This window comes from Acinonyx jubatus, chromosome C2, assembly GCF_027475565.1.
Source record: "Acinonyx jubatus isolate Ajub_Pintada_27869175 chromosome C2, VMU_Ajub_asm_v1.0, whole genome shotgun sequence".
In the NCBI taxonomy this organism is placed as follows: Eukaryota; Metazoa; Chordata; class Mammalia; order Carnivora; family Felidae; genus Acinonyx; species Acinonyx jubatus.
Window position 1 is genome coordinate 1,134,173 of NC_069384.1, and position 14,223 is coordinate 1,148,395.

General features: G+C 48.6%; 1 protein-coding gene and 1 long non-coding RNA gene across 12 annotated transcripts in view; one reads left to right on the top strand and one right to left on the bottom strand.

Moving 5' to 3' along the window:
- PCBP3 (poly(rC) binding protein 3) overlaps window positions 1-10,797 on the bottom strand; it is a 268,572-nt gene extending 257,775 nt beyond the window's left edge. For all 10 annotated transcript variants that reach the window (XM_053220426.1, XM_027041383.2, XM_053220424.1 and 7 more), the window contains exon 1: window positions 10,635-10,797. The gene's annotated coding sequence lies outside the window, so the exon portion shown is untranslated. The remainder of the gene's footprint in view (window positions 1-10,634) is intronic.
- Window positions 10,798-10,820: 23 nt separating this feature from the next.
- LOC113594331 (uncharacterized) lies at window positions 10,821-13,891 on the top strand. Of its 2 annotated transcripts, none has more exons than XR_008297459.1 (3): window positions 10,821-10,929; window positions 11,946-12,278; window positions 13,406-13,891. It is a non-coding gene; the product is annotated as an uncharacterized LOC113594331 (long non-coding RNA). The 2 variants fall into 2 exon arrangements; XR_003414690.2 differs by lacking the exon at window positions 10,821-10,929 and adding an exon at window positions 11,206-11,295.
- The last annotated feature ends 332 nt before the right edge of the window (window positions 13,892-14,223 follow it).

Genomic DNA, 14,223 nt, shown 5'->3' on the forward strand with positions numbered 1-14,223 from the left:
GGGAGCGTTCTACTACCAGCTGATCTGCAGTAAAGGAATTTTCTAAAGAAGCCTCTTCAGGCAGAAGGGAAACAACCCCAGAATGAAGATCAGAAATGTCAGAGAGCAACAAAAAGCAAAAAAAAGTGGATGAAGATGTGAATAAATATAAATGAAGACGGACTGTACATTAAATAACACTGTTAATATTAATATTTCATTGAGCTTAAACAGAGCACATGGATTAAAAAACACAATAATAAGCACTTATAAGTCTGGAAAGGGTGAATGGAGTTCAAGTGCCTAAGACACTATGATCTCTGCATGGTCCACGAGGCAGGTATAACTGCATTATCTGGCTAAGTTAATAGCCTGTTAATCTAATTTACACGGTAACCACGAAAAGAAAGAAAAGTAAAATGTAACCTCCAACACACTGAAGAGAGTAGAAAAGTAGAATGATTTTTAAAAATCCTAATACTTTTCTCAAATAATATAAGAAAAGAAAGAAAAGTAAACACAGAAAATGTGGGACAAGAGAAATATGCCATAAGAGTATGGACTTAAATTCAAATAGGTTAGTAATTACATTCAATATAAATGAGTTGAATGTTCCACTTAGAAGATAAAAATTATCAGACTGGATGAAAAACAATCTGATTGATTATTTTGCAAGGTACATGCCTAAAGTTTAAGAATACAGCAAGGCTGAAATTAAAACGATTAAAAAAAAGGTATCATGCAAATATGAGCCTAAAGAAACCTGTTATGGCTATTTTAGCATTGCATATGATACCATAAAGGCAAAGATTCATTACTAGAGATAAAAAGAACCACTCATAATAATTAAAGTCTCAGTTCCTCAGGATGACATAACAATTTTATATTTGCACGCCCCTAACAACATGGTCTCAAAGTATATAAATAAAAATTGACAGAACTTCAAGGAGAAATAAGACAAATCCATAATCATAATGAAATTGGGTAATTATCTTAGTAATGGATATAACCACCAGACCAAAAAAAAACCACAAAAACAGTAAGAAAACAGAAGATGTGAGTAGTATGCTTACAAGTTAGCTGAATGGAATGTATAGAACATTTCACCTAATTCTTTTCAAGCACACAGAAATGTGTGAGAAAACTTACAGTCCATATCTGGGCCATAAGGTACATCAGCAAATTTCTCAGAATTAAAATCATAAAGAGCAAGACTTGGGGCAATGCAATTATGCTGGAGAAGGGTAAGAAGATACGCATATGTTTGGAAAATTTTAAATATGCTTCTAAATGACTTATAAATTTAAAATATCATAACAGAAATTAGAAAATATAACTGCCTTACTCTGCTTGGGCTGCTATAACAAAATACCACAGAGCGAGTGGCTTAAACAATGGACTTTTATTTCTCAGACTTTTGGGCGCCGGCATGGGAGGGTTCTGGTCAGGGGCTCTTACCGCCTTGCAGAGACCTGTCTCCCTGCTGTATCCTCACATGGCGAGGAGAGAGAGAAAGAGGGCAAGTTCTCTGGTCTCTCCTCATAAGGTACTTATTCCATCATAAAAGGTCATCACACTCATGACCTCATCTAAACCTAATTACTTCCCTAAAGCTCCACCTCCAAGTACCGTCTTTGGGGGTTAGAGCTTCAACATGAATTTGAGAGGGGCACAATTCCATGTACAGTATATAGTAAACAATACGAAAAATACCCCAAATCGAATTCTGTATGATGCAGCTAAAGCATTACTTATCAGGAAATGTACCACCTTAAGTACACATATTAGAATAAAGCTGCAAATTAATAAATCAAGTATTCACCTCAAAGTAGAGAGAAAACAGCTACAGAAAAGGAAAATCATGGACCAATTTCACTCAGAGACATGGATGCAAAAATCCCACGCAAAACATTAGTCACTGAAATCTAATCAACAGAAGAATAAGCTAGTATGGGGCGCCTGTGGTTCAGTCAGTTAAGCATCCAGCTCTTGATTTGGGACTCTCTTCCTCTCTCTCTGCCCCTCCCTCACTTGCTCTCTCTCTCTCTCAAAATAAATAAACATTATGAGCAAGTTATGTTTATACAGTAGTCATCTGTAGGTGACAGAATTAGTTTTATTTTGCTTTTGATACTAACATTTACTTTAGAAATTTTCTAGGGGCGCCTGGGTGGCGCAGTCGGTTAAGTGTCCGACTTCAGCCAGGTCACGATCTCGCGGTCCGTGAGCTCGAGCCCCGCGTCAGGCTCTGGGCTGATGGCTCGGAGCCTGGAGCCTGGAGCCTGTTTCCGATTCTGTGTCTCCCTCTCTCTCTGCCCCTCCCCCGTTCATGCTCTGTCGCTCTCTGTCCCAAAAATAAATAAAAAATATTGAAAAAAAAAAAAAGAAAAGAAATTTTCTAAATAAACACTTAATGAATGAGGAAAAATGTATTTGTAAAATATTTTCAAATTAATAATTTTCTGCTGATCCCTCATAGTCATGAAGTCAACTAGCTCATGAATGGCAAGAAGAAAAGAGCAAAAGCTCGATCAGAAAAGCCACGTCTGAGCAATCACAAGGCTACAAGACCTTATGTGTCTCAGTGTCGTTATTTGGTTAGAACAAAGAAAGGGTGCATAGGAGTAGAAATGGATTTACAAAGATAGGGATGTGATAATAGCAATTCGTAGGCTTTTTGCCCAGGCATTAAGGGAGCGATCTCATACACAAATGTGTCTATAAATAGAATCCATACTGCACTTTAATGAATAATTTAAAAGCACTTTGCAAACAGGGTTAAGAAAACAGGAACCTAAATGCTCAAAAATCAATAGTTCTGTCCTATCCCAACCTGGTGAGTTACAGAAACAGAGGTTTGATCTTTATGGTATTTTATAGAAACACTGGAAGCTGGATAGTTAAGTATCAAAAAATTTAAAAACATCTATAAGCTCTGACCTAATAATTCTGCCTTTAGAAACTTATCTTTCATAAATTATCAGTGATACAATGATTTTTGTATAGGTTACTGATCATTGATCAAAGCATTATTTACCACGGTAAAAGTTTAAGGCAGCATAAATGTTCAGATATAGGGAAGTGGCTCAATCAATTGGGACACCCACTGGAATAGTATGCAGCCATTTAAAATCATATCTTAGAAGAATATGATTATGACACAAGGAAACTCTCACTATGTAGTACAAAGGAAGAAAGCTGTTCGTTCAGAAAACATTATGGAATGAATCTGAACTTAGGATATGTATATCATACCACATATAAAAGTAGAAAAACACACTGGCTGTTCTACTTTTTTTTTAATGTTTATTTTTTTATTTTGAGAGAGCACACCCGTGAACGTCCACGCACACACCCACACGTGAGCAGAAGAGGGGCAGAGAGAGGGGGAGAGAGAGAACCCCAAGCAGGCTCCACGCTGTCAGCACAGAGCCAGAGAAGCAGGGTTCTTTCACAAACTGTGAGCCGAAATCAAAAGTCAGACTCTTAACTGACTGGGCCACACAGGCGTCCCATGCACTCCTATTCCCGTGTGGTACGATTATGAATGTTTGTGTTGTCCTTTATACTTTCTGCTTGCTTCAATTTTTCTACACAAAACATTTGTATCACTTTTAAAAATGGGAAAAAGTTTTTTAAAAAAATAAAGAATGGATTATCTCAATTAGATTCAAATTATCCTTCATCAACCCAAATTCACTTCTAGTAAGGGTAGATGGGAGGTCAGTAAAAATCTGATACATCAGGTGCATAACAAACTCACAAACTTAGCAACTTAAGACCATTTACATTTGTTATCTCACAGTTTCTGTGAGTCAGGAGTCTGAGTAGGCTTAACTAGGTCCCCTGCTTAGGGTCTCACAAGGCTGTAATCATGGTATTGGCCAGGCCACGTTCTCATTAAAAGGCTCAAATGAGGAAGAATTCACTTCCAAGTTCACTTGGGTTCATGGTAAAGGTTGTTTCCTTGCTGCAGGACTTAGGGCCCCTGCTTCTTAGTGGCTATCCCTGAAGGCCACCCTCAGCTTCTAGAGGCCACCTAAAGTTCTTGCCATGTGGGCTGCTCCAACATAGCCACTTATTCAAGCCAGCAAAGAGAGTCTCTAAATGAGTTTCTAGCAAACTAATTTTATATAATGTAACAATATCACAGAAGTGACATCCCATTACTTTTGCCATATTCTATTGATTAGAAGCAAATCCTACTTCAATGGGAAAAGATTATACAAAGGCATGAATCATGTGGATCATGGTAGGGCCACCTTCATACAACTGTCCACTGTATCTGGCCTCCCAGGGCAGAGCCCAGGCAAAGGAAGGAAACATGTGCTTGGATATGAAGACTCTTCTGATCAAATGACTACCCACAGACAAATCTGAACCCTGCTTTCTCTACAAAGAATGGTACTGTAAAAAGTGAAGGGAGAATTCACCACAAGTGAGAGTTAACACAGAATTTAAGCAGGGAGGTGGGAACTGTTCCAGCCTTGAAGGATAGTTAAGAATTGCATTAGCGGAGGGGCGCCTGGGTGGCTCAGTCGGCTCAGTCGGTTAAGCATCTGACTTCAGCTCAGGTCATGATCTCACAGTTCGTGAGTTCAAGCCCCATATGCGGCTCTGTGCTGACAGCTCAGAGCCTGGAGCCTGCTTCAGATTCTATGTCTCCCTCTCTGCACCTCCCCCACTCACACTCTGTGTGTCTCTCTCTCAAACAAACAAAAAAAAACCAGAATTACATTAGTGGAAAGGGAGACTTTTCCTCTGTGATAAGGAGAAATAGGCAAGAATTCCCAAGATGGACTTTGGAGAGTAAATAGAATGGTTTGTTCACAGCAAATAAAAACCGTGTCTAGCTTCACATTCTAATCAGTCCCCTGATGACCAACATACTTGTAGACCTTGCACACTTGCAAACCTTCAAACAAGACATAGAGAGGAAGACAGTTTTGAGTTTTGACTAGCTGTGCAGTAGTGACATCAATTAACCTCCATAGTTTGGTAAATATTACTCATATTTACCAGTATCCAGTTGTCCTGGACTTCTGAGACAGGGAAAACTCTACCTTCTGCTCCATTTGAAACTAAGTATGACCAGAATGACTCCTCCTGGCCAACAAAACATGAGAAGAATGGATCCGCAACCCTTCTAAAGCCATAACTGCTGGTGCCAAGTCTCCATGTTCTAAAAGGGTCCAGGATCCAGAATATTTAAGAATCAATTTTGCCAAATTTCCAAGGAACAAAAATCCCTCCCTTTCAGAAACTATTACAGAGATGATAAAGCATCACCTTGATACCAAATCTGAATAAAAGCAATACAAGAAAAGATTATTATTTGTCAATACTTCTCATGAAAATACATGCCAAAATCCTAAATTGAATCCAATGATAATTTTTAATGTAGTATGTCATGACAAAGTACAATTTATCCCAAGAAATCAAGGATGGTCTAAAATTAAAAGATTAAAATATTTCATCTTAGTCACAATTTAAAGAAGAAAAAAAATAAAGCCATTAAGAAAAACATTTATTAACATTCAAAATCTATTAATGATTTTTAAAATCTTTCATCAAACTATTAGCAGAGGAGACCATCCTTAACCTAATAAAAGGAATCTACCAAAAAACAATAACAAACTTCGTATTTAAGGCTCTAAAAGTAATGCTTTTAAAATGTAAAACAGTATTAGCATAGCCTTATCAAAATTTCTATACAGCTTTGCCTAGTGTCCAAACGATGGAAATAAGACAAAAAACAAATAAAAGATTTAATGGCTAGGAAGGAAGAAACGAAATTATCATTATTTACATGGAGAAATCAGAAATCAGATCCATATAGTTGTAAAATTTTGTATGTTTCAAAGGAAGCACCGCAGATCACTGGGGTAAGGATGGTATAAATAGTATAATAAATAGTATAGTACAATTGGTTATACATTGGGAAAAGTTCTAAAACTATATGTCTACCTTACACCTCACACAAAAATAAGTTCAGAGTAGAATACAAAAAGCAAATGTTCAAGCCTTTTTTTTTTTTTAAAGATGAGGATATCTTATGACTTGGGGTAACAAAGAATTTCTTAAATAAGACTTAATAACCACAAACCGTAAGGAAAAGATTGATAAATTTGACATAAAAATTAAACATCTTTTCATCAAAACAGCATTTTTAAAAGGATTAAAAAAAAAAACGGCACAAATAGAAACCAGAATATCTAAAGGACTTCTAAAAAGCTTTAAAAAGGACAACCCAGGTAACAAATGGACAAATATATTAATACAATTTACAGAAGAAACCCAAGTGGCTAATAAATGGATATAAAAATCTTCAAACTTACCAATAATCAAGAAAATGCAAACTAAAACAGTGAGTTCATACCTAGTTGACAAAAATTAAGACATCTGAAGATACAAAGGATTAGAGAGGATGTGAAGAAACAAACCTTTGTTTGGAAAACACTTGGATGACTGCTCTGAGGCTGGAATTGGGCCCATCCTACATGACCCCACAATCCCACTCATAGATGTAGACCTGGTCCACTCTCTCCTGAGTGTCCAGCACAAAGGAAATGGGCCAGTGGGAGATGGCAATAAGCAAGAGTGGAGACTGGACAGACGACTAGGAGAATGACTTCAGGTGAGACTTAGGCCAGGTAAGAGTATCATATGCCAATCTTGCCGAGATGAAACGAGGGATCAGAAGCATGCTTACCTGGGGCAACCTCCTCCCAACAGCAGCTGAACAGTTTTGTGTTCTACAGCCTATCTGACCATGTTATTTCCTCTTTAAACTTCACCAGCTAAAACTTTCTAGAGCAGTCCCAACTTGTATCAGTTTCCTAAGGCCACTCTAACAAATGTCCACAAATGTAGTGGCTTAACACAACAGAAATTAAGTACCTTACAGTTCTGGGGGTCAGAAGTGAGACACAAGGTCTCACTGGGCTAGAACCAAAGTGTCGGCAGGGCTGTGTTCCTTTCAAGAGGCTCTGGGGGAGAATCCATTTTCTCACCTTTTCTCACTTCTAGAGCCTGCCCACATGCCTTAGCTTATAACCCCTTCTATCTTCAAAGGCAGTCATGATGGGTAGTCTTCCTCATTTCACAGCACTCTGACACTAGCTCTTCTTCCATATTTAAGGACCCTTGTGGTTACTCTGCCCCTCTCCCCCGCCAGGGTAATCCAGAATAATCTCCTTATTTTAAAATGAGCTGATTAGCCACCTTCATTCCATCTGCTACCTTAAATTCTCTTTGCCACATAACATAGCATATTCATAGGTTCTGGGGATTAGGATGTGGGAGGCCATTATTCTGCCTCCCACACAACCTCCCCTCAGCTCGCCCCCACACCTCTGAGTCCCAACACTTCCACAATGCCTTTCACACCTTCAACCACCACACATCCTATTCTCCAGTTACACCAACCTTCTTGTCCTTTTGTAATGAATTTATACCCATCGGTGCCCAAACAATTACAACTCACCCTCCAGGTCTCAGGCCAAGGCTACCTCCTCTCTGAAGCCTTCCCTGATTCTCAGCCTAAATTCATTACCCCTCTTCAACACACCAACCCAACTTTTTATGTATCCCAATTGCAGTACTGAGTGTGGCCCCCTGTAACCATCAGTCTGCATGTCCTTTCCTCAATCCAAAGTGGAGTCCTTCAATGATAAATACTCTGTATCATTCCCCTGTGCATTTCCAGATCACAGCAGGGGCCTTGGCAAAGAGTGGGCACTCAGACACTATTTCTGAAGCTTGGAGGAGGCAGAAAGAAGCCCTGGGTTTCCCTCAACAAAACAGGCGACTCTTTCACGGGGTGACCTGAGTTAAGTATTCAGTTGATGGGGCCAAAGAACTAGTTCAGATACTCACAACAAAACACCTCAACAGCTGTGCATAGTTTGATGCACAATTTACTATCATATGGAAGAATCTCTGTACCCGTTATTTTTTATTGCCAACCTATGGGGCAATTCTAAAGGAACAGAAAATTAACCTCAAGAGAATAAAGAATTTACCTAAATTTATCTAAAATGGTTTACAAAGATGTCCTCAAAATTACAGAAGAGAGAGGAGATGCTGCTCCAACACGGCAAGAATGCCTGGTTCCTGCCCAACAGGCCCACCACGTACACAGAGGGCCTGAGCCCCGCTCTGGGAAGGGTGGGAAGTACCACATGAGTGTGAGGGATGCTACAATTGACCTTGTGTAGAGAAAAACAAACTGCCTCTCGTACAAGTATGTGTGCATATTATAGTAAAGGTACATTTTTTAAGAGGGTGGCTGTTAAGGAAACAGGCTCTCACTTAATTTCAATGGTTTATTACCTGATGTCCATACTCCAGCAAGACAATTCCCACCTGGTGAGAAGGAGACTAAGTAAGGGAAAGGTAATGTTGAGTCAGCACAATCATCCATTTGAAAAAAAGAGACAAAAACATGGGTTGAGTTTCTAAAAGATATGCTTGCATTCAGGCTCAACAGAACTGCCCTGTTCAGCTTTTCCTCAGTTGTGTAAATTTCGAAAATGATTTTTAAACATATTCCAAAAAACGCTCTCACGCTGGAAATTTAAGACGAGGAGAGAAACAGAGGACACGTGTTCAGCACCATGGACAGTGGGCACACCAACGGGCCGCAGGGGACTCGCCACTGGGGCTGAGAGCTCAAAGGTATCAGGGCTGCCCAAAGCCTACGGCATTCATTCGTCGGTGTTTCCGTTGAGAGTGATTCCGAGACATTGGCTGGCATTTTTCTTTGTTTTGGCCCAAAGGACCAACCTTTACCAAAGGGATGTACAATTCCCATCTACCAAGATTTGCTTCGGTGATGACTCTACAATAAAGCCCTGAGGTTTCTGTGAAAATGGGAATGACTTTGCCACTGACACAGAGCAACCAATCCAGGAACTGGCTACAGGTCCAGGAATGAAGTTGCTCAAACTGAAACCCAACGTCCAGTTTTGAACGGCTGAACTGTTTCAAGGACCTCACCGGACTTCGCAAATACAAACACAGCATGCTCTCAGCCTCACCCCAACGACAGGAGGAAAAAAGACCGCCTCCTTTTAAACACCTAGACAAATGAAGCCAGGTGCTGAAATTGTCTCATAATTACCAAAAAAAGTATAAGCATAAATCTGGATATTTTCTCTTTTTTTTAATGTTTATTTATTCTTGAGAGAGACAGAACACAAGCAGGGGGAGGGGCAGAGAGAGGGGGAGACACCGAATCCGGACATCGGGAGGCCGAGCTGCTCTCGCGCGTGAAGGGGCTGGGAATCAGCTCCGCTCGTGCGGACGCACCTCCTCCACTTCCTTTGACTCCAACATGCAAGCCGGGCTCCAGACACAGACAAGGGGCAACCCCCCGCCCCTGAAAGCGAGTTACACTTTGGAAGGGCGCGCGACGGCCGTGCCACAGAGGGGGCTGGAACTGCAGGGTCTGGGCCCCGTCTAGCCCCCAGAGGTCTGCTCAGGGCCCCGCTGCCCTGACTTGCCTTCTGCGGGTCACGCGCCGCGACTCCCGTCGACGAGAGCGCCGCCCGCCCGCGCGCAGAGCCCAAGGCGCCCGCAAGTCCACGTCGCCCGGAGGGAAGGGCGGCAGGAGAGGTAACCCAGCCTGCGCGACTCTGACCCGACTTCGGGTTCACTTTCCGATTTGCTACGCGAGCGACACGCTTCTCAACAGGAAGGAAAAGCGGAAAAACAAACACTCGAGTAAACGACGCTTCCAGGCGCCGCACGGTGCGGACTACACACCCGTCCTGACGCACCCCAAGTAAGAGGAGAAAACACAGTGACCCCGCAGAGCCTGCCCGCGCCCCGCGCCTCCCCGACTCGGGGGCACCGAGGCGCGCCGGGGGCCGCCGCGGGCAGCCCGGGTCCCGCTCCCAGGAGCGGGGCGCCGCCTACGCCCGCCGGCGCGCGCTCCCACCGCGGCTCTTGCAAGCCGCCCGCGTCCCGCCCGCCACGAGCGCCCCGAGGTCTCCGCCCCGGTCCGGCCCGGTCCCGAGCCACCAAACTCCGGCACGAAATCGCGGCAGGTGCGCGCCCGCAAGCGGGGCCGTTAACTCTGATCTTGAAGGCGCAGCTCCGGTAACTTCGGGATTCGGGGCAGCGGGGCGGGGGTCCGCGCCTCCCGGAAGCCGCTGCAGACCTCCCTCCGTCCAGCCGCCGTCCCGCCCCGCTACCCCGGGAGCTCCCGGCGCCGGGCCGGGGGCGCGGAGACCCCGCGGCGGGGGGGAAGGGGGGTAAGGGGGGGGAGGGCGGCCGGGCGCGGGCTGAGGCGCGGACCCCCGCCCCCGACTCCGCCCCGCGCCGCCCGCCCCGCCCCGCGCCGCCCCCCGCAGCCCGCCAACTTGGTGGGGCCCGGGAGGGTCTCAGGCCCCTCGGCCTCCCCGAGACGTACGCCCCCAGCCCCGGGCCCCGCGGGCAAAGTTAGCGGCCGCGGAAGGTCGCCTCCCCCTCCCCGGCCGCGGCCGGGACCCTCGCTCGGCCCCCGGCGGCGACCTCCCCCCACCCCGTCCCGGCTCCCGCACTCCCGCCCCTGTCCTCGACCCCCGACCGCGATCCCCGGCCCTGACCCCGGCCCGACCCCTGGACCCTGGCCAGGACCCCCGGCCCCAGCTCCGCCCGCGACCGCTCACCTGTCCGCGGAGGAGGGCGTGCCCGCCGGCTGGCCGGCCGGAGCCCGGGGTGGGGCCGAGGGTTGGTGACGACCGGGCGACCCGGGCGGCGGCTGAGCCTGAGGCGACCGAGTCTGAGGCGACTGAGGCGGCGGTAGCCGCTCCTTGCGCTCCAGCCGAGGCGCTGCGCGCGGCGCGGGCCCGCCCCTTCTGCGCTGCTGACCAATCCCGCGCCGCCCGCCGCCGCTGGCCCCGCCCCGTCCAAGTGCTGGGCCTCGCGAAAGCGGGCGCGGCGGGCCAATCGAAAGGAGGAACGGTAAGGGATGAAGCCTATCGGAGCCCGGGAAAGCTCTCTGGAAAGAAACCAATTAGCGTCGCGGGGCGAAGGGGAGGTGGTGAGGTGGGACCTATGGAGATGGGGGCGTGACGGAAATTGGGGCGGGGTCTTGGGCAAGCGAGTCACTGGCGGTGGGCGGGTCCATGAACCTGTCATTGAGCAAGGGCGGAGCCAGACTTGAGCAGGGTCCCAAGGAGGGGCGGGACCATAAATAAAGGGGGCGGGGTCCCATGAGAAAGGGTTATTGGCTGGGGGCGGTGGCAGAGACGCGACCACAAGTGGGCGTTCCCAAAACTGGGGCGAGGCCACAACAGGGGCAGAACAAGAGGCGGGCTACTCGCCGAGGTGGGCGTAGAGAGGCCTCCGCGGTTGACAGAGGCGGGGCAGGGCCACAATAGGGAGGAGAGGAGACGGGTCACCGGCTCGGGGCGTGGCCTGGGGCGGTTCCTGGGCGTGGCAGAGGCAAGCCCTGGGGCGGGCCGGAGCCGTAGACGGGTGGGTGGGGAAAGGCAGGTCCCTGGCGTGTCGAGGGCGTGGCGTAGGCTGGGACATTGAAAAAGGGAGGCGGGCCACAAGTGGGCGGGGAAGGGCGAGCCTCTAGAGGCAAAGAGGCCAGGGGGTTGGCTTGGACGCGTCCCAGGGCTATGGGTAGGGCTGGCGGTTGGAGGGAGGGTGGGTAACTAGCCGTGGGCGTGGCTTGTGGCGGGGTCGGGGGGTGGGTAGGCCACAGGTGGAGCGGGGACGGGTCACTAGCCTGGGGGTGGCCTGGTTGGTCTTGGGCGTAGGATGGGCCGAGTGGACCTGGCTGGACTTGGACCCTCCCTGGGCTGGCGCCCTTCCCCCTCCTCTCCCCGCGGGGCTTGGAAGGGCTTGGCCTGCCGGGAGAGCAAAGCCGACAGTCTCCTGTCCTGTCTCAGGACCTCGCCCCTCTCGAGTCCCGGCCCTGGGCAAGCCTTGGGCAAGCCTGCCCAGCACCTGTCTCGGCTCCTCACCAGGTGCGCCTTCTTTCCTGCCCACTGAGGAATCCATGTGCCAGTCTGCGGGTCCGAATACCCGGGTGACCAAGACTGTCTGAAGAGCTACTAGGCTGTCCTCAGAAGACACAATGTCTCACGCGTTTTAGTTTTATTACCCTTTCTCCAGACTTCCTGGGCTTCGTTCATTGTGCTTTGTTCGTATTAGGGTCATTTTCATGAAGCTGACCCTTCTGTCTCATCTGTGCATTTGGGGCCTATCCTTAGCAAGATTATTTCTTCCTGTGCAGCATCACACAGCACGAGCGGTCACAGGCACCGCAGTGACCTCCGATGGCCCAGGAGTGACCCCAGGTAGGCCTACAGGGGTCATGGGACTTCCTACCCCGCACCCTTCCCCACACAAAAGAAACTCAGCCTTGCTTGGCCTTCTTAGGCCCCTGAGGACCCAGAGGGGTCCACCAGCTGTCAGGACAGGGGTTGTGAGATGGACCTGGGGATAAAGCTGTGACACTTGGTGGCCCTATTGTACCCTTTGCCCCTAGAGTGGGGCAGGAGACATTTCCCAGGCTTCTCCCCTGTGAACCCTACTCCTTTGTGGGCCACTGGAAGCCCACCCACACAAAGGTCACAGTTATGACCACTTCTTTTTGTGGGAACATTGGAAATGACCCGGAGCCTCACCACAGTGCACGAAGAGCCCCTTGGGCATTCAGAGACTGGCCAGGTTGGGCGACAGAAGTCAGTGCAGGCATGGGGGTGGGGGGGTCAGGAAGAGCTGGGTCTCATTTGTCTTCTTATGTCACTTGTGTGTTCAAAGGCAACCTCTAAAAAAGAAAGGGCGCCAGGCTACCGGGTGAGAAGGGACTGCGGGTGGGGTTCACACAGAAGGGCGGCAGCACTGGGGGAAGCAGAAATACAAACGACACCTGGGTTGTGAGTCCTTCCAAAGAAGGGGGTCACAGAGGCAGGGGACATGGGCGCCCACGCAGCAGTGTAGCAGCAACTGTCACTTAGAGCGGAGAGACGTGCTTAACCGTGTGCTCTGGGGGTAGGAAGGAGGATGTGGAGGCAGGGGAGGGGGGGGCCTGGTTGGGTGTCTCGCAGCCGGAACGATGGAGGGAGGTGCTGGGAAGTGAACGGGAAGGAGCAGCGACAGAGCACCCTGCAGGACATGGACATGTCGTGTCCTGACTGCATGTGTCTGTCACCCTCCCCTTGACTCTGTGGGCAGAGGGGACAGAAGAACCCTGGGGTCCCTGCTCCCGAGGCCAGAGTGTGGGGTGCAGGCGCAGCACAACACCTTCAGTCCACCCCCAGATTACAGGCTGCCAGCCTCCCACTTCCCCGTCCCCGCCAGGGGCCCTCGTCCCCTCAGCTGCCTTCATTGCCTCCTGAAAGACACAGTTAGTCATTAGGAAATTAATGATAGTGTTTTCGGGACAGCATGTTGGACCCTAACAACTTTCAATTATTTCCAGTTCCTGCCAGCCCTGGGAGGAAAAAAGCAGCTCGTCTCATGCCCCCGCCCTTGACACACGAGACAATCCACGTCTGCTGGCATATTATCATACGTTAGCAGATCTCTGAGAGCCAAACTGCAGGCCACAGCAGCTGGGCCGGGGCCTGGAGCGGGCCTGGGATCCTCCCCCTGGATGGGACCAGCCTGCCTCGAATTCCCCACACACTGTGTTCCAGGCACTTCCCCCTTCATTAGCACTGTGTGTGCCATTCACCACCCTCTCCATCGCTGTCACCGCGGTCCTTCCCGTGAGAAGTGCACCCAGGGGCCTGCCTTTATAAATAAGTCCGTGGTGTTTGTTGGAGGATGACGGGAGCAGAGAGAGCAGCCTTGGAATTATCACCCGCTTGGAATGATGTCAGATCAAGCCCTGGGAAGCCTTATACTGCCCAGCCTTCCTGACTGTCTCTCTCTCTCTCTCTCACACACACACACACACACACACACACACACACACACATACACACACACCCCAGAGAGTAGGGGCTGGTGGCCGTGTTATCTCCAGCTGGAGCGTGGGGTCGGGGCAGGGAGGCTTCTTGTCTCCACAGTAGATGGCTAAAAGGGCCGGGGAACTGGTTGCATGCAGAAAGCAGTCCCAGTGGCCAGCTGTGTCGTCCAAGTCCTCCGGGGAGTACAGGTTTCCCAGGCGTGAGCGGCAGCCAACACCCCCAGCTACAGAGGCCCCCCTCCCCTGCTACGGAGAGAGGTCTGGAGCAGTCAACCTGAGCCCGATTTGGAGTGTGGGGCATCTGCTGGCCTCAGTAGGACTCTGCC